Source organism: Macrobrachium nipponense, chromosome 35 (assembly GCF_015104395.2).
Source record: "Macrobrachium nipponense isolate FS-2020 chromosome 35, ASM1510439v2, whole genome shotgun sequence".
NCBI lineage: Eukaryota > Metazoa > Arthropoda > Malacostraca > Decapoda > Palaemonidae > Macrobrachium > Macrobrachium nipponense.
This window is the reverse complement of record NC_061096.1, coordinates 35,492,121-35,511,615: the sequence shown is the minus strand read 5'-3', so window position 1 is coordinate 35,511,615 and position 19,495 is coordinate 35,492,121. Positions and strand designations below refer to the sequence as shown.

The 19,495-nt window shown below is 44.6% G+C and overlaps 1 protein-coding gene across 1 annotated transcript in view; it reads right to left on the bottom strand.

Annotated features, from left to right (window-relative positions):
* LOC135208610 (structural maintenance of chromosomes protein 5-like) overlaps nucleotides 1-19,495 on the bottom strand; it is a 357,310-nt gene that overhangs the window by 137,241 nt on the left and 200,574 nt on the right. The window lies entirely within an intron of this gene.

The window sequence follows — 19,495 nt, the reverse complement described above, 5'->3', positions numbered from 1 at the left end:
ATTTTTGTGTTGTGCAAGATGTACTTGTGTTTTACTTATCACGGGGATTCTAGCTCAATTGAGCTCTTGCCTATGTTACCTTAGCTCAGCGTTCATGCATGCATGTCCCTTTGTCTAGGTCTGTTAGGCGTATTAGGACATATGTCCTCTCTTTTAGTCCTGCCATCCTGGCCGTCGCCCTCCGTTCTCACGTATCGGCAGAGGCCAGCTCCCAAGTAGTTAGGCGCCCTCCCTTCCTGGTAGGTTAGCCTACCTTCTCCAGGACGTTGCTTTCTCTTTTTCTGTTTATTCTTTTCCTTTCCCTGTGTCATTTTATCTATTGCATGCTAGAGACGGTTAGAGGTAGCCTAGGCTACCTCAGTTCGCCTGGTCTGTCCTACCGCATGGCCCTACCACATTCATGGCGAGCCAGGCGATCACCATGAGCCACCCAGTTCTGTCCCCCTGCTTCTCCCTCCACTACGGGGGGGAGTATCGCTTCCGCTGCATGTTTTGCCACGGCAACCATCCAGGCTCTCTCCCCTCTTCCCCTCTACTTGGGGAGGATACGGGAGTCAGTAGGGGGACATCTGGGGCTGACTCTTCCTATCGCTCTCACCCTTCGTTTCACGGGGGGGTCTCCTGTGCGCTCAGGCTCGGCTGGCCACCATGCTCGGCCGTGCTTGGACCCCCTCGGGTCCCTTGCAGCTCTCTCTCACCCCGAGTCACCTCCCTTGCCCACGCAGTCGGCGGCGGGCCCCGCTGGCTCCGCCAGCTCCTTAGGGGGGTGACGGAGAGAAGCTCCCCCGCATGCATCTACATTATTTACCTTTATTTTACCATTATTTATTCTTGTTATTATTACTACACGTTTTTATGTTCCGCTAAGCCGGCGGAGTTCCCGCTCACCAAGCGGGTTCTTCCCCTGCCGGCGAGTTTTTCATTACGGCGGAGCTATGCTCCCCTTATTTATTTATTTATTTATTTAGCCTACTCATGCTTCTCCCCGCCGTCCTCGTACTCCTCACTCCGGCGTATAGGCTGGTTACTAGTTTGGTGGAACTCCTTATTCCGGTACGCCGGAATTGTACTACCTAGTATACCAGTCCTATTGGACACTCACCACTACAGGAGAACAAGAGAAGGCTAACCCCTATGTTAACCACTCTGGTATCCTCCAGCGTTTAATATCACTTACTGGACTTAGTCCTGTTAGTCAGTGTTGATACTCATGTATCTGCTCACTTACAGGCCACCCATTGCCAGGAAGCAGGATGTAATGCTGTCCTGCAGGACCCCTGTAGGCACGAGGTCTGCCGGACCCATGCCGTCTGCGCCATTCGCTACGGGGACATAGCGGTCTGGCACCATGAGAGCTGTTCCATATGTTATGATCTTGTAGATAAGTTTACCTCCGGTGTAAGTATATGCCGGAGTACAATTACTATATAATTTGGCATATACAGGTACAGCCCTAATAAGTGATATAAATACTGATATACAGTGTTACCCCCGTATTCGCGTTCTCCGGATTCGCGGACTCACACATTCACAGGTTTTTCTTTGGAACCTATCTAGAAATTATTCGCGGACGGACTCGCCCATTCGCGGAATTTTCCGACGAAAATAATCACTAATTAGTGTATTTTGATGTTTATTTTCATGACTAAATACATTTTTATGATACAAAAATGATTTACTAATTTTCAAATATTAATTTTGATTAATACTGTATTAGTAAGTTTAATAAGTTTAAATATCACATAATAAAAATAATAATTCTCTCTCTCTTTCTCTCTACTACAAAGATGTGTATGTTTTTGTATGATAAATAAATATGATACTATTTTCAATATTAATATTAATTTATACAGCAATAATATCAATTCATTAAAGAAAATACCATAGTGAATTAGTAAGATTTTTGCTTATAAATTTAAAAAATTATGGAAGAATGAAGGAAATCCCGTCAGATTCTTTCTAAAAAAAAAACTCAGATATACGTATCAAGTTAAGTGACGGAGGGGAAGGAGCTGATTTGTTTTTGCTGTCATCATTGGGCAATCAAATCTCTCTCTCTCTCTCTCGTCTCTAATCCTCTCTCTCTCTCTCTCTCTCATCTCTCTCCCTCTCTCTCTCTCTCTCTCTCTCTCTCTCTCTTTTTACTGAGATGAGAATTTTTTATGGTACTATATGCGTAATATGTTTATTAATATTTTCAAATAATAATAATTAATAATAATAATAATAATAATAATAATAATAATAACTGTAATTACAAAAATCATATGTGAAAGTATTTTACAAATACTACGATAATCTCTCTCTCTCTCTCTCTCTCGTCTCTCTCTCTCTCTCTTAAAGCGATGTATTTTATTTGGATGATGATTTACTAAATTTCAAATATCAATATTATGTAAACAGCAATAATTATAAATTCATTAAAGAAAATACTAAAGTGAATTAGCAAGATTTTAGTTTATAAACAAAGAAAAAGAATTATGTAACCCCGTGTCTTGTTGCGTAGCAGCTTGGTTGGCTGGGTCCAACTGTCAAATCCAGTGTTGCCATCTCTTTCTCTTTTTTGACTGATATATATGAGAATAATTTCTATGGGTACATGTGTATGTTTATTAATATTTTTGCATAATAATAATAATAATAATAATATAAAGATTCTTCTCTATTTTCCGAATAGCGGCTTTTTCCGTGCTACTTAGACAGGCTAGTAGAGCGCCTATGAAGATCATGAATCAAATACAGAGTCAAAATTGGTGTATATTTGAATTTTACAGATAAACTATGATACCATAATTATCAAAGTCATTAACGACTATATATATATATATAAAGTCATTAACGATATATATATATATATATATATATGTCTCTCTCTCTCTCTCTCTCCCTCTCTCTCTCCTCTCTCTCTCTCTACTCTCTCTCTCTTTCTTTCTTTGTGAAGCAAGCGAGCTTCGTCTGGAGCTGCCAGACATCCTCGGGCTGGGAAGCTGAGGGTGGACTGATCTTGAAGCATTGGTCCGTCCTCGTTTTTTTATATTTGGAGTTGACAGCAGGGGTCTGCCCCATGCTAATCTACTATTGGCTGGTGGCGGTAGGTCTTCGTTTTCATTGGTGGCTTGAACCGGGTCTCAAGCCACTTTCCATGCGTTTTGATGGTTGCGATACTGTAAGTCCTGCAGCCGCCTAGACTCCTTAGCGGCGCGGTTACGTCGATGGGCGTTTCGCTATGCTGCGGGACGTCACGGCTAACTTGATTATGATTGCTGCGGGAGTATCTCGTTCGGGGCCGTCGCTTCCGTGGAGTTGTCGTGCTCGGTGGTGTCATTGTTGGTGGCAGGTCTTCTCATACTTGTAGGGAGGAGAAATTCTTCCTGCGTCGTATTTAGTGTAGGTCTTACTTGGTGGATGAGAAGCGCCTCCAGCAGGCGTAACCGACGGGCATCAGGGGCCTTCCCGATGATCTTCGTGTTTTGGATGATCACATCCCGGGAGATGGCCTCTTGATGTTTGGTGCGTGCGTGATTTTTGATAGCCCCCTCTTGGGCGTGGCACGAGAGTCTCTTCGACAGGCGCATGGTAGTCATACCAACGTAGGCGCCGCTGCAACCGTGGACTGGGCATGTATACTGGTACACCACATGCGTCTGCTTCAGGGGGTCCTCATACCTGTGGAGAGGGGTTATTTTTCATAATAAGGTCGCGCGTCCTCCGATTCTGGTAGTAGATAATTAGGTCGATATTTTTGGTGTCGTCGGTCGGGATGTACATTTTCAGAAATAATTTTCTTGACTGGAGTCCTCTTCTTCACGGTAATGTGAGCTCATGAAGGCTTTATAATACAGCTTGATATTATCCTGGGGGCGGGGGTTGCGGGCTCTCACTACCGTACCATTTCTCCAGGGCTGTACGGACTTCTCTGCTTATTAATTAATTTGAATACCCGTTATTTACGAGTACTTGGGAGGTGCGGTCGAGTTCCTGATGAGTGTCCTGCCAGGTCGAGCAGTGGGAGAGGGCTCTCCTGACGAAGGCCCTGACGGCCGCCTGCTTTGGAATCTGGCGGGGCACTCGCTGTACCATTGAGGCAAAGTCCTAGGTTGGTTTTCTTTGTGTAGACGGAAGTACGGAGGCCGTCTTCCGTCTTACTCACAAGGACGTCGAGGAAGGGGAGCCGATCGTCGGTGCTGTATTCAACAGTGTAATTCAGCACGCTGCACTGCTGAAATGCCTGACGGAGGGCTTCTACCTCATTCTCGGCGTCGACTTGAAACAAAGATGTTTGTCGGATATATCGTCCATTAATCTGCGTGGGGTTTGCTGCCATCCTAGCGAAGACTAACCGTCTTCCTCCACGGATTTCCCATGGTAAAAAGTTAGCGAAGAGTACCCCCAGTGGGGAGCCCATCGCTACGCCGTCCTTTTGGCGGTACATCTGGGCTCCCCACTGGGGGTACTCTTCGCTAACTTTTACATGGGAACTGTGGAGGAACGAGTCTTCGCTAGGATGCAGCAACCCCGCAGATATGGACAATATATCGACGACATCTTTGTTCAAGTCGACGCCGAGAATGAGGTAGAAGCCCTCCCTCCGTCAGGCATTTCAGCAGTTAGCAGCGTGCTGAAATTACACTGTTGAATACAGCACCGACGATCGGCTTCCCCTTCCTCGACGTCCTTGTGAGTAAGACGGAAGACGGCCTCCGTACTTTCCGTCTACACAAAGAAAACCAACCTAGGACTTTGCCTCAATGGTGACAGCGAGTGCCCCGCCAGATTCCAAAGCACGACCATCAGGGCCTTCGTCAGGAGAGCCCTCTCCCACTGCTCGACCTGGCAGGACACTCATCAGGAACTCGACCGCACCTCCCAAGTACTCGTAAATAACGGGTATTCAAATAAATTAATAAGCAGAGAAGTCCGTACAGCCCTGGAGAAATGGTACGGTAGTGAGAGCCCGCAACCCGCCCCCAGGATAATATCAAGCTGTATTATAAAGCCTTCATGAGCTCACATTACCGTGAAGAAGAGACTCAGTCAAGAAAATTATTTCTGAAAATGTATCCCCGACCGACAACACCAAAAATATCGACCTAATTATCTACTACCAGAATCGGAGGACGCGCGACCTTATTATGAAAAATAACCCCTCTCCACAGGTACGAGACACCCCCTGAAAGCAAGGGACGCATGTGGTGTACCAGTAAACATGCCCAGTCCACGGTTGCAGCGGCGCCTACGTTGGTATGACTACCAATGCGCTGTCAAAGAGACTCTCGTGCCACGCCCAAGAGGGGGCTATCAAAAATCACGCACGCACCAAACATCAAGAGGCCATCTCCCGGGATGTGATCATCCAAAACACGAAGATCATCGGGAAGGCCCCTGATGCCCGTCGGTTACGCCTGCTGGAGGCGCTTCTCATCCACCAAGTAACACCTACACTAAATACGACGCAGGAAGAATTTCTCCTCCCTACGAGTATGAGAAGACCTGCCACCAACAATGACACCACCGAGCACGACAACTCCACGGAAGACGACGGCCCCGCCCCCCAACGAGATACTCCCGCAGCCAAATCATAATCAAGTTAGCCGTGACGTCCCGCAGCATAGCGAAACGCCCATCGAAGTAACCGTGCCGCTAAGGAGGTCTAGGCGGCTGCAGGACTTACAGTATCGCAACCATCAACGCATGGAAAGTCGCATGGAAAGTCGCATGGAAAGTGGCTTGAGACCCGGTTCAAGCCACCAATGAAAACGAAGACCTACCGCACCCCCAGCCAATAGTAGATCAGCATGGGGCAGACCCCCTGCTGTCAACTCCAAATATAAACGAGGACGGACACCGCTTCAAGATCAGTCCACCCTCAGCTTCCCAGCCCGAGGATGTCTGGCAGCTCCAGACGAAAGCTCGCTTGCTTCAAGAAAGGAGAGAGAGAGAGAGAGAGAGAGAGAGAGAGAGAGAGAGAGAAGAGAGAGAAAACAAAAAATATATATATTATATCGTTAATGACTTTGATAACTATGGTATTCATAGTTATCTGTAAAATTCAAATATATACACCAATTTGACTCTATATTTGATCATGACCTCCATAGGCGCTCTACTAGCCTGTCTAAGTAGCACGGAAAAAGCCGCTATTCGGAAAATAGAGAAGAATCTCTACAAGTGTAATGCTGCTGAAGTAGCCATTACTTTTAATAAAGTATGCTTGAGAGAGGGTCTGCTTCCAAGTACAATAATAATATAACTAATCTCAAAATTCACTGTGATAGTATTTTAAAGAAGTACAATAATCTATCCATTTCACTCTTTTAAATAAGGACAACTCTCTCTCTCTCTCTCTCTCTCTCTCTCTCTCTCTCTCTCTCTCTCTCTCTCTCTCTCTCTCTCTGCTATTGGCTGTTTATATATTTCTAATGGTAAAATGTTTAAGATTACTTTAAAATGATATTAATAATACCAATTCAATAGTATATTTGATGTAGGATAATACTTTAAGTAGACATTGGTATTTGTGATTTCACATTCCATTGTAAAAAAAAAAAATGGATGTCTCAAATAGTAACAGTATGAAAGAAACGTGCATGACCGTAATACTTATGGGGGGACTGAATTATTTTCACATACATAACTTAAGGTCATTCAGTACGTACATAGTATGCTTTATGTATAAAAACAGAAAATGTAGTTTTACTTTAAAATAGTATAAAATATTTCAAAGATTAATAGAACCTAATAGGATATTTATGTATATTTGATGAAGGATGGTCTTTAAGGGATACTTTGGTGTTTGCATGTCCAGGACAGTTTATGAGCATTTTTAGAGGGGGGTTCCAAACATTCGCGGATTCTAACTATTCGCGGGGGGGTCTGGTACGCATCCCCCGCGAATACGGGGGGACCACTGTAGTTAGTCATATAATTTTAAGCTCCCCTAGCCTAGGGCTTACAATAACCCTCTCTTTCAGGCTGCTGCTGTCAAGGATGCCGCATCAACCACACTGAAAGCTTGGGTCGCCGGATTAGGGAAGAACGTCACCAAGGGGCAGCCATACATCCTCGACAAGAATATGGCTGTCCGGATCTTCCCCGGTGGAAAGCCACTGCTACGTCGACCCGGGCAGCGGCAGCCCCGGTACATCGCCACCATTCAACATCAGGTGCTCAGGCATTAGCAGACCCTGGGAACTCGGAGATCGCAGACGACGTGGCAACGCTGAACTTGGACCTCGAGCCGATGGCGGTAGGTGAAGCAGGTAGTATGCTAGATGAGGCAAGTTTGTTGAGGGCTTCCCTTGGGTCCGTCTGGATCTACTTCCCCTATCCCTTCTACTACTTCTTTTCGAAGATTTTCAGAGAGTGAACTTTCGGTTAGACCGAAGTCCACTCAAGCTATCCCTAAGGTAAAAGGGAAGCGAGAAACTAAGACCCTGGAGAAGACGCTGTCTAAAAAGGCAACGTCCACTTCTTCTCATAAGTCTCCGGCTCACCATCCCGGAGCAGAGAAGTCTAAGTCTACCTCTTCACACTCCAAAGGGTCCAGAGGCAAGTCCTCAAGGGACAAGGCTCAGCTACCTGCGGATCCTGAGCCTTCGACCTCTATGGGGACACGCCCCAAGACTCCTGCCGTGATCAAGGAACCTAGCCCCTTCGACACGGAAGCATTTACTGCAAATATCATGCAGCAAATGGGGAACTTCGTCGGGCTTAGTTCAGGACAAATTTGAACAGATGTTGACACGCATCTCTTCTTCTTTTGAGGAGTTGGGCCAGTCGATCCGAAGCATTTCGGAAAGGCTGACCAACCAGGAGAACCTGATGGCAGGTCTCCGAGAGAACCCATCAGCAGTTCTCCCACAGCCCGGTATGGCGGCGCAAGCCATGCCGGACTACAACACCCTCCCTACTTATATGGCAAGCAATCCCTGGAGGGTCTCGTCTTATGCCCCCTTTAAGGACGGAATGCTAACATTGGGGGACTGTGGTACTCGAAGGCTTGAAGACTTCAAGTTCCACCCTGCTGACCTGCAGGCCCCCTTCGTTGGTTACGCCCGTCTTACGGAGACAGCGATGAAGAGGGAGGACAGAATACCTAAGGAAACGGTCATTTTCAGCTGTGATCAGGCTCAGAGAGATTGGCTGAGGAACCTAGAGGACTGGGAATGCACCAATACCAAAATGCAAGCCTTTAAGAGCCCCTTTACTATCTTTGTGGTGGACGGAGAAACCCCCACTCCGTTCACCACAAAGGTTGCAGAGTTAACTCTTCAGGCCGCAATGAGGGATAAGCCCGTGCCTCAACTCCGAGAAACGGAGCCCACGTCTCTCCTCCTCCCAGGCACCGAAGATCTTTGGGGAGATCTCCCAGCTACCTTTACAGTAGGGAAACTCAAGCCAGATTGTGCAATAACACAATTTCGCGAAAGGCTCCTCAGGCTCCCAGACAATCTCGTACAGGCCGAATTTGACGCTAGGACCAAGTTAGGAAGGTCCCTAAATACCCTGGTAATGACAGAGGTTTCAGCCGTGACTTACGGAAATTAACCTCTTTTCAAGCTAATTGCTAAGTCACAGATCCACACGGTGCAATGTGACCTTTATGACTTCGCAATAGTAAGACGCAATTGCAGGAAACACGTCCTGCAAGAGGCTACCATTCGCCACGAACCGAATAAGTTGCTAGCGGCTTCCATTTGGGGTGCTGACCTCTTCCCGGAGTCAATAGTCAACTCGGTTCAGCACGAGGCGACAAGACTTAATCAAAGTCTTAAGGTCCGTTGGGGACTTTCGAGCAAGAGGAAACCTGAATCAACTTCCTCTGCTAAAAAGTTGAAAAAGCCAAGGAAATTCCAGCCTTTCCAGGCTACCCACCAGCAACAGGTAGTACAGGCAGTGCCAGTCTCTCAGGTGGCACAACCCTCCACTTCGAAGAACCAATCGCAACAATTCCTCCTATTGACTCCCCAGAGTCAGCCCTCTACCTCTTTTGCAGTATACCAGGCCTTTAATCCAGTTTTTGAAGGCCAAGCTTTCCAACCTTTTAACAGGTTTGGAAGGGGCAGTAGGGCTAGAGGTGCATTTCGCCAAAGAGGTGGCGGAAGAACACCTAGCCGAGGCAAACACTTCCGAGGGGGACGCGGGTCGCGACCTGCCCCAAGTCAGTGAGAACCCTCTGGTAGGAGGGAGACTGTTCCTCTATCGCCACAGATGGGGGTTCAGCAATTGGGCACAAAGTATGTATTGTGTCCAAAGGACTGGGATGGAGCTGGATCAAAGGTCCTCCTCCATCCAAGACCTTCCTTCAACGACTGACATCGGGATTGACGGAGTATGCTCAAGAACTCCTTCAGAAAGGAGTAGTGTCAGAAGTCAGGCATTTAAAGGTTGCTTGTTCAGCGTGCCAAAGAAAGGCTCAACCAAACAAAGAATAATTTTAGACTTGTCCCGTCTAAACTTATTCATTCGTTGGGACAAGTTCAAAATGCTGACAATCTCGCAGGTGCGGACCTTACTTCCCCGTGGGGCCGTCACCACCTCTATCGATCTTACAGACACATACTATCATATCCCAGTGGCAAGACACTTCCGCCCGTACCTAGGTTTCAGACTAGGGAACCAGGCATTCTCCTTCAAAGTAATGCCCTTCGGGTTGAACGTGGCCCCCAGGGTATTCACGAAGATGGCGGAGACAGTAGTTCAACAACTAAGGTCTCAGGGGATAATGGTAGTCGCGTATCTTGGGAACAATTAGCATCGTTTTGGGCAACCAACCATCGAAGAATGCCACAAAGCAATGGTCAAAGTAATACAGTTTCTGGAACATCTGAGGTTCCAAATAAACAAGACCAAGTCCAGGCTAACGCCGGACTCCCGCTTTCAGTGGCTCGGCATTCAATGGGATCTAAATTCCCATACTCTATCAATTCTGTCGGCCAAAAGGAAAGAAACAGCCAAAGCAACAAAACAATTCCTCAAATGCAAACAAACATCAAGGAGAAACCAGGAAAGAATCCTAGGTTCTCTCCAATTTGCCTCAGTGACAGACGTTCTACTGAAGGCAAAACTAAAAGGCATAAACCGGGTCTGGCGCTCGAGAGCAAACAACGAGTCTCTGGATAAATTGTCAGCCATCCCCGCGATTCTTCACAAACGACTCCGCCCCTGGGCGGAGGCCAGGAATCTATCAAGAAAATCCAAATTCCTCTTCCCAATTTCCCCGCCCCCTCCGGCATTCAGTCTATTCCACCACGGATGCTTCACTATAAGCGGTTGGGGAGGGTACTCTCAGTTCAAAAAAGTACAAGGGACTTGGTCCCCTCAGTTCCGCCAGCTTCACATCAATGTATTAGAAGCTATGGTAGTGTTCCTCACGCTGAAGAGACTCCTAACAGCCAAGAAATCTCATATCAAGCTGGTATTAGACAGCGCAGTAGTAGTACACTGCATCAACAGAGGAGGATCCAAATCAAGCCATGTGAACCACGTCATCATAGCCATTTTCTCACTAGCAGCCAAGTACAAATGGCACCTATCCTCCACTCACCTAGCGGGGGTTAACGGAAAGTGGTATAGCAGGACGCCTTGGTTCTCGTTCAGTTCCTCTAGAGTCAGAGTGGTCTCTGGACAGGCGTTCATTCAGTGGATATGCCAAAAGGTTCCAGGACTCCAAGTGGATCTTTTCGCTTCACAGTCGAACCACAAGCTCCCGTGCTATGTGGCCCCCAACCTGGACCCTCTGGCTTATGCCACAGACACCATGGCCATAGATTAGAATCAGTGGAAGAAAGTGTACATCTTTCCTCCAGTGAATCTTCTTCTGAAAGTTCTGAGCAAACTCAGGACTTTCAAGGGACAAGTTGCTCTAGTAGCCCCCGATTGGCCCAAGAGCAACTGGTTCCCACTACTTCTGGAATTGGGTCTCCGACCTCAATGGATTCCCAATCCCAAGCTATCTCAACCAGTACAAATGAGGACTGTGTTCGCTTCCTCAGGAATTCTCAAAACCCTAACTTTATGCACTTCATGAAGTTCGCGGCTAAAAGAGATGCAGACATTGATCCTCAAAACATCCTTTTCCTAGAATCAGATAAAAGAGAATCGACCCTACGTCATTATGCCGCAGCTGTTAAGAAACTAGCCAATTTTCTGAGGGAAACAGAATCTCGAACCATGACTACCAACCTGGCTATCTCCTTCTTCAGATCCTTATTTGAAAAAGGTTTAGCAGCCAGTACTATTACTACCAATAAGTCCGCTCTAAAGAAAATATTTCAATTTGGTTTTAAAATAGACTTAACAGATTCCTATTTCTCGTCTATTCCTAGAGCTTGTGCTAGGCTCAGACCAACAGACACACCTAGCTCAGTTTCATGGTTCTTAAATGATGTTCTCAAACTGGCTTCAGATACTGATAACGATTCATGTGGCTATATACCCCTCCTAAGGAAAATATTATTTCTTTTAAGTCTGGCCACAGACCAGGGTATCTGAACTGTCGGCTCTTTCTAGAGATTCGGGCCATATCGAATTTCTTCCATCAGGAGAAGTTCTCCTCTCTCCAGATCGTAAATTTTTGGCCAAAAACGAGGATCCTTCAATGAGGTGGGCCCCTTGGAAGATCCTTCCTCTTCCTCAAGACCCCTCTTTATGTCCAATTACAACCTTACGAGCCTATCTTTCCAGGACATCTATGAGATCCTCAGGCCCCTTATTTATGAGGGAAAAAGGTGGTACTATTTCCTTGAAAGGAATTAGGCAACAGATCTTGTACTTTATTAAACAAGAAAACCCAGATTCGTTCCCCAAAGTCCACGACATTAGGGCAGTAGCTACCTCAATCAACTATTTCCAACATATGAATTTTGATGATCTGAAAAAGTACACAGGCTGGAAATCGCCGACAGTATTCAGACGCCACTACCTGAAATTCTTAGAATCTCTTTAAGTTTCCAGCAGTAGCAGCGGGAAACACAGTTTCTCCTGACTCTGCCTAAGTAGTTTAGTTATAGATCCAGATCTCCTTTCTACCTGCCTCACTAACATCCTTCCTGTAATCCTGCCACCAGGTTCTACTCTGTTTTGAGCCTTAGCTGCCCAAAAAAGAGCTATAATTGTGATGTTTTCCTTATTTTTTCACTAGGATTACTCACACCTGTAAATAACCTATTGTACTGTCTAGTTTTAAGGTTATTGTAAGTTATCATAATTTACTATAAATTATCATAAGTTATATTAAGTACATATTTTATAACTTCTGTAATTATAAGTATTTATTTATAGTAATCTAATATACTCTGTTTTTTCTTATTCCCTTCTTGTATCTTATTTATACCAAGCTTGTGGCCATTTCTCTGGTACTACGTATTTCACGAAGCGACACGGGCTGAGCCCAGAAAAGGGATTTTGACGAAGGAAAAATCTATTTCTGGGCAAGGGACCGTGTCGCCCAGTGAAATCCCACCCTGTTTTGCTCCCACCCTTGGGCCCAAGCTTGACCTTCTAACTCCAAGGATGGCCGCTAGAGGCGCTCGTGCTGGCGTTGGGAGCGCTAGTAATAGTAGTTACTGGTGTGGGCTGTGCATCAGCCCTCTCTAGCAGGGGGATTTTGTAGAAGGATAGATCTAAATGGTAAGAGACCCGTGGTAGTGGTTTCACTCGCCCCAGAAACCATACCGACACCTTTTCTATAAGGTGAGCATTTTAGTTTTTTCTCTGGTAATGTTAGTAATATTTACCTTAGAAATATGTGCTAAAAGGATATTTCACTGGGCGACACGGGCCCTTGTCCAGAAATAGATTTTTCTTTCGTCAAAATCCCTTTTTTGCGGCTCTACATACGAAAATTGTTCAAGATACGAAAGGTTGTTGCTGTAAAGTCCGAGATTCGCCCGGACCACCGATAACAATTTTAAAACTCGTGTGCCGCCAACTGAGTAGACTCGCCACCATCCTCCCACTCCCATTGGTTCCTGATGCTAGTCACTGCCATAAGCTCCTTCTCTCCTATTGGTCAGCATCTCTCCCATGATGCATCTACAGTAGGGCCTCGATAATCGCGGGGGATAGGGCCCAGAACCCCCTGTGATAAGAAAATACCCGTGTTATCCTGGTACCCCCCTCAAAAATTGCTTTAAACTGCCTACTTTAATAAGTAACCCACCAAAGACCACTATTTCAATGTTTAAAACTGCCTACTTTAGTTCAAGGACATAATATGTCTTCAACTATCACCTTAAACTAAATTTAAGATAGTTTCAAAGGTATTCTTTCCTATCTTCAATTTCCACTTCATCAGATCAGCAAACAATTCCTTTCTATTTTCATGATTTGGCTGCTGCACCAAACTAAAAGTACATAGTATATGTATTTTGCGAATGAACATATTTATGATAAAAAAACATGATTTACTGTAATGATTACAGCACCCAACTATAATATCATTGTATAAACAGCAAAATACAGCAATAAAAATCTATTTTTGTCTTTTGTTTACGTTTAGAATCAGCCAATGGACATTTATTACCGAAAGAATTATTTTGGAAAACAATTGTTGCTCAAAGAAACTAATCAATAATGGAATTATTATTATTTTTAACTTGTACATAATAGTTTATGATATTATGCTACAGTAATTCCTATTTCATTGAGAGAGAGAGAGAGAGAGAGAGAGCAGCTTAGGAGGAGATTAAGTGTTGAATAGCTTGAGAGAGCAGCTTGGGACGAGAGCAGCTTGGGACGAGAGTAACTTGACTAGCTTAGCTCGAGAATAACAATGAAATTTGTATTTTAAATATTTTTATGGTGATAAGAAATGAAACTTCGATAGTGATAAGATATTCTCTTGTATACTGTTATAATATTAATAATCATTGAGTCAACTATAAAAGTTGTATTGAAGCAGTTTCATAAATCACAGAAAGAATAAAAATATGGCAACACATTTGTACCTAGAAATGTCGGGGACCATCTTGTACTTTTATTACAACAATAATAGATCAGTATTATAGTTTTTTTCTATAAGTGATGAGAGAGAGAAAGAGAGAGAGATTTTGCTATTTACATTCATAGTATTTGAAAATGTGTAAATGAGTTTATCCTAAAAATGCATTTAGTCATGAAAAAAAAAAAAAAAAAAAACAGTAATTAGTGAATCTTGCTCTATGATAAAATTCGCGATTTTGTTCATTTTCCGGGATATAGTATTTGGGCTCAAAAAAAAAGAAGTAAGTGAAGCGGATTTATGACAGAGTTTAGATGACGACTTATGATAAAACAAAAATTGTAGTTTGGTAGAAACGGTAGTAACCACGATCACATTATGTAAAAATAGTATGTACGAATGAGACTGTAGGTTTGGTGACGTCATGGTGATCATTCTTATTTTTTTCGTGAATGAATATACATTTATGTAAAAAATAGTTACTGTACTGCTTAAAGTACCATACTGTAATATTAATGTAATCACATCAAAATAAAGTAATCAGTGCATACTGTAAACTTGTAAAGTGTATTTTTGTCTTTTGAAAAATGGATTCCCCAAGGAATTATTCCATGAAGAGGCTTTTTAGTATGAAGATAAGCCAATAATATATAAGATATGCGTTTTATTATGAATATATGACAATAATATATAAGGTAAAAAAAAGGGATTTTGACGTAAGGAAAAAATCTATTTCTGGGCGATTGGTTCGTGTCGCCAGCGAAATATCCTTTAATCTATTATTTCTAGGGTAAATGTACTAACACATACCAGAGAATAAATAAAATAAAGAAAAAGGTCAGTATAACTGACTCGCTCACCCTCCAGGAGGGTGTCGGTATGAACACTAGGCGAGTGAGACCACTACCACGAGCCAAATGCCAATAGAAATCTCCCACTACAAAAAAAAACCCTCCAAGAGGGGAGCCGACCCACAGAGTGAGCAGCTCGTACTACTACTACTCCATCCCATGCTGCCGACTGCTGCGCCTCTGGTGGCCATCCTGAAGTTAGCAGACAATCTTGGGCGAAGGGATGGGTAGGGTGGGATTTCGCTGGCGACACGAGCCAATCGCCCAGAAATAGATTTTTTCCCTTACATCAAAATCCCTTTTCTGGGCTCAGCTCGTGTCGCTGCGCGAAATCGTACCAGAGAAATAGCACAAGATTTGTAAACAAAAGTAATAAAATAAATCAGAATAGGTCTCAAATAAAAGATAAAAATAAATATAAAGGGAATATAATTGCTAAAAAGATACATATACACAGTGATATAAAATTAGAAATATGCTTAAATTACGCTTAATTCTAATCATGTTTCTTAACATAAGGTAATTTACATATATACAGGTAAAATGGCTTACATGTATCAAATGATATCTGTGTAAAGGCATGTATCAAAAATATAATAGCAATTAATATAATCGGATAAACAAAACAATCAACAATGATAATATATAAAGGAATGTATATGACTTAATATACAAAACCCGTAACCATTATAATACGATGTATCCCTAGCATAAAAATAAGGGGGTAACATCCATGAGATCAATGTTTATAATCATCTGTGAGTGTCCCTAGCAAAACAATAAGGGGCATCCACTACACCATCATAAAAGCAGCTAAGACACAAGGTGAATGCAAACGAACAAGGCAGGAATAGACGAACTGTTGGGTGAGGCAGGTAGAAAGGAGGACTGAATCTTCTACTACAAATTAGCTAGAGTCAGGGGAAACTATGTTACCCGCTGCTACTGCTGGAAATTTCAGAGCTTCCAAGGACTTAAGGTAGTGACGTTTGAACACTGTCGGCGATTTCCATCCGGTATACTTTTTCAACTCCATCGAAGGTTTCATATTGTTGAAAAATAACTAAATTGAGGTGGCTACTGCCCTGACGTCATGTGCTTTGGGAAAAGAGTCAGGATTGGCTTGCTTAATAAAGTACAGGACTTGTTGCCTGATGCCTTTAATGGATAAAGTTCCACCTTTTTCCCTCTTAAAGAGGGGACCCGATGAGGATGAGGAGGTCCTGGATAGAAAGGCTCTTAAGGTTGAAACTGGGCAAAGGGATACATCTTGTGGAAGGGGTAGTACCTTCCAAGGTTCCCACCTCATCAAAGGATCTTCATTCTTTGCTAAAAAGCTACGTTCCGGAGAAAGTAGGACTTCCCCTGTGGGAAGGAATTGAATATGATCCGGATCCCTGGATAAAGCCGACAGTTCTGAAATTCTTGCTCCTGAAGCTAAGCTTAATAAAAATAGTGTTTTTCTTAAGAGCATTATAAACGAGCATGTGTCATTATCGGTTTCCGAAGCCAGTTTTAGAACATCGTTTAAGAACCATGAAACTGACGTAGGCCTTACAGAAGGCCTAAGTCTAGCACATGCCTTAGGAATAGACGAGAAGTAGGAATCCGTCAAGTCTATGTTGAAATCCAATTGAAATACTTTTTTCAAGCTGACTGTTGTCGTAATCGTGCTAGCTGCTAAACCTTTTTCAAATAAGGATCTGAAAAAGGATATAGCTGAATTAACTGTCATGATTCTAATATCTGATTCTCTCAGGAAGATTGCTAACTTTTTGACAGCAGCATCATACTGTCTCAAAGTTGAATCCCTTTTATCGGATTCCAAGAAGAGAATATTCTGAGGGTCAATATTCGCATCTCTTTTTGCCGCAAACTTCATGAAGTCCATAAAGTTAGGGTTTTGAGAATCCCTGAGGAAGCGAACACAGTCTTCGTTTGTACTGACTGGGAGAGCCTGGGACTGGGGATCCGAAGAGGACGAAGGCCCAGCTCCAAAATTAGAGGATACCAGTTGCTCTTCGGCAGTCTGGGGCTACTAGAGCTACTGACCCTTGAATGTCCTGAGTTTGTTTAATACTTTCATGAGAAGATTCACTGGAGGGAAGACATAAATCTTCTTCAGTTGTTCCAGTCTAGAGCCAGGGCGTCCGTGGCATAGGCCAGAGGTCCAGGTTGGGGGCTAAACATACGGTAGTTTGGGTTCGCTTGAGATGCGAAGAGATCCACCTGTAGAACCTGGAACTCTTTGAAGGATCCATTGGAACGAAACTGTTGTCCAGTGACCATTCCGACTCTAGGGGTACTGATCGGATAAGGCGTCTTGCTATGACGTTTCTCACTCCAGCTATGTGGAGTGGAGGAAAGATGCCAACTGAACTTGTCTGCCAGGGAGAAGATGGCTATCATGACATGATTTAGATGACGTGACTTGGAGCCTCCTCTGTTTATACAATGTACTACCACTGCGCTGTCCAGGACTAGCTTTATGTGGGAGTACTTTGGTGGGCGCAACCTTTTTAGAGTCAAGAACACTGCCATTGCCTCCAGTACGTTATATGGTCAACCTGACGGAACAGAGTTGCCAAAGTCACCCTTGAACCTTTTTGACCTGGGAATACCAAAATCCCCAGCCGCTTAAGGACGCGTCAAATTGTGTAGTATCGGTGATCCCTGGTGGTAGGGAACTGAAGGGGTACTGACACTGACAAATTCTTGACTTTCGCCCACGGCCGAAGTAGATTCTTTAGAATCAGAGGAACTGAGGATAGTTTGTCCCTGGACCTGACATTTGCTCGCGAGCGCCAGATTCTGGTTAGGTCTTTCAGTTTGGCTTTCATTAAGACGTTCGTCACTGATGCAAACTGGAGAGAACCCAGGATCCTTTCCTGAGCTCTCCTTGACGCTAGTTTGTGACTTAGAAATTGCTTGACTGACTTCGCTATTTCTTTCCTTTTGGTTGATGGAATCGACAGAGTGTGGGGAGGATAGATTCCATTGAATGCCCAGCCACTGAATGTTTGACTCTGGAGTGAGTCTTGATTTGGTCCTGTTTATCTTGAAGCCTAGATATTCCAGGAACTGAATTACTTTCAGTGTAGCTCTGTTGCATTCCTCGACTGTTGGGGCCCAGATCAACCAATCGTCGAGATACGCTACTACCATAATCCCCTTGTGACCGAGTTGTTGCACTAACCACTTCCGCTAGCTTCGTGAACACTCTGGGTGCCACGTTGAGTCCGAAGGGAACTACCTTGAAGGAGAATGTCTTGGTCTTCCTATCTTGAAACCCAGAGGGACGGACGGAAGTCTTGCAATAGGGATATGATAGTAGGCGTCTGTAAGATCGATAGAGGTGGTGACGGAACCCCACGGGGAAGTAGGTCCGCACCTGTGAGATCGTGAGCATCTTGAACTTGTCGCAGCGGATGGCTAAGTTTAAGCGGGACAAGTCTAAGATTACCCTTCTTTTTGTGAGCCTTTCTTTGGCACGCTGAACAAGCGACCTTGAAATTTTAATCTCTTGACTCTCGCTATAGCTCCTTTCTGAAGGAGGTCCTCCGCGTACTCTGTCAATTCTTTGGAAGGAAGTTGACGAAAGGTCTGGCTGGAGGTGGGTTCGTCAACCAGCTCCAACCCAGCCCTTTTGACACTATGCTCTGAGCCCATTCGCTGAAGTTCCACCGGTGGCGAAAGTGAAACAGCCTCCCTCCTACCTGAAGTTCTTCATTGGTTCTGGTAACCGCCTCGGCCTCCTCTGAAGTGCTTTCCCCTATTAAAGGGCCTCCCGATCCTCTCCCACGAAAGGAACGCTTTACCTCTCCTCCCTTACCCCGAGCGGTCCCCATACTTCTGTGAAGCTTGACTCTCGAAGGCTTGATTGTAAGCTGGAGAGATGGCGTAAGAGGTGGAGGGCTGAGGCTGAGGGGATATCACATAAATTGGCTGTGATTGACCTTTAGAAGTGGGAAGGTTGGGCCTGCCTGCACTAATGGGCACCGCTGGAACTTGCTGAGGAAAGCGTGGTTGCTTTTTCTGGTAAGGTTGGAAACGCCTGGGTTTCCTCTGACCCTTACCTTTAGCTGTCAGGTCTTGCCTCCTCTTAGCCGTAAGGCCCCAACGGTCCTTAAGGCTCTGGTTCAACCTCGTAGCCTCTGACTGGACTTCCTTTACCATAGCTTCTGGGAAGAGATCTGCATCCCCATGTTAGACGAGAGTAACCTATTCGGCTCATGCCGAATGGTTGCCTCTTGTAGGACATGCTTCCTACAATTCGTTCTAGCAGTGGCAAACTCAAACATATCTGACTGTACCGTTTGAGTCAGGGATTTGGTCATGAGCTTAAAAATCGTTCTGATCCATAGGCCATGGTTGCTACCTCGGTCATGTCATGCCATAGAGTTAATTGATCTGGCTAGTCGCGATTTCGCGTCAAATTCAGCCTGAATAAGGCTATCTGGGAGCCTGGGTAGCTTTTTTTCACCAAACTGGCCTCCATAGCACAGTCCGGTTGAGTTTTTGCCAGCTTGAGAATGTGTTCGGCAAGTCTTCCCACAATTCTCCAACTGAGGGGAGTAACGGAGATGTGGGATCTGCTTCCTTCAACTGAGGTTATGGGTTTCCCCTTCTGGGCCGCTGGGATGGTCGACCTCGCGATCTTGGTCAGGAACGGGAGCGGGGTACTCTCATCCATTGTGAAAAT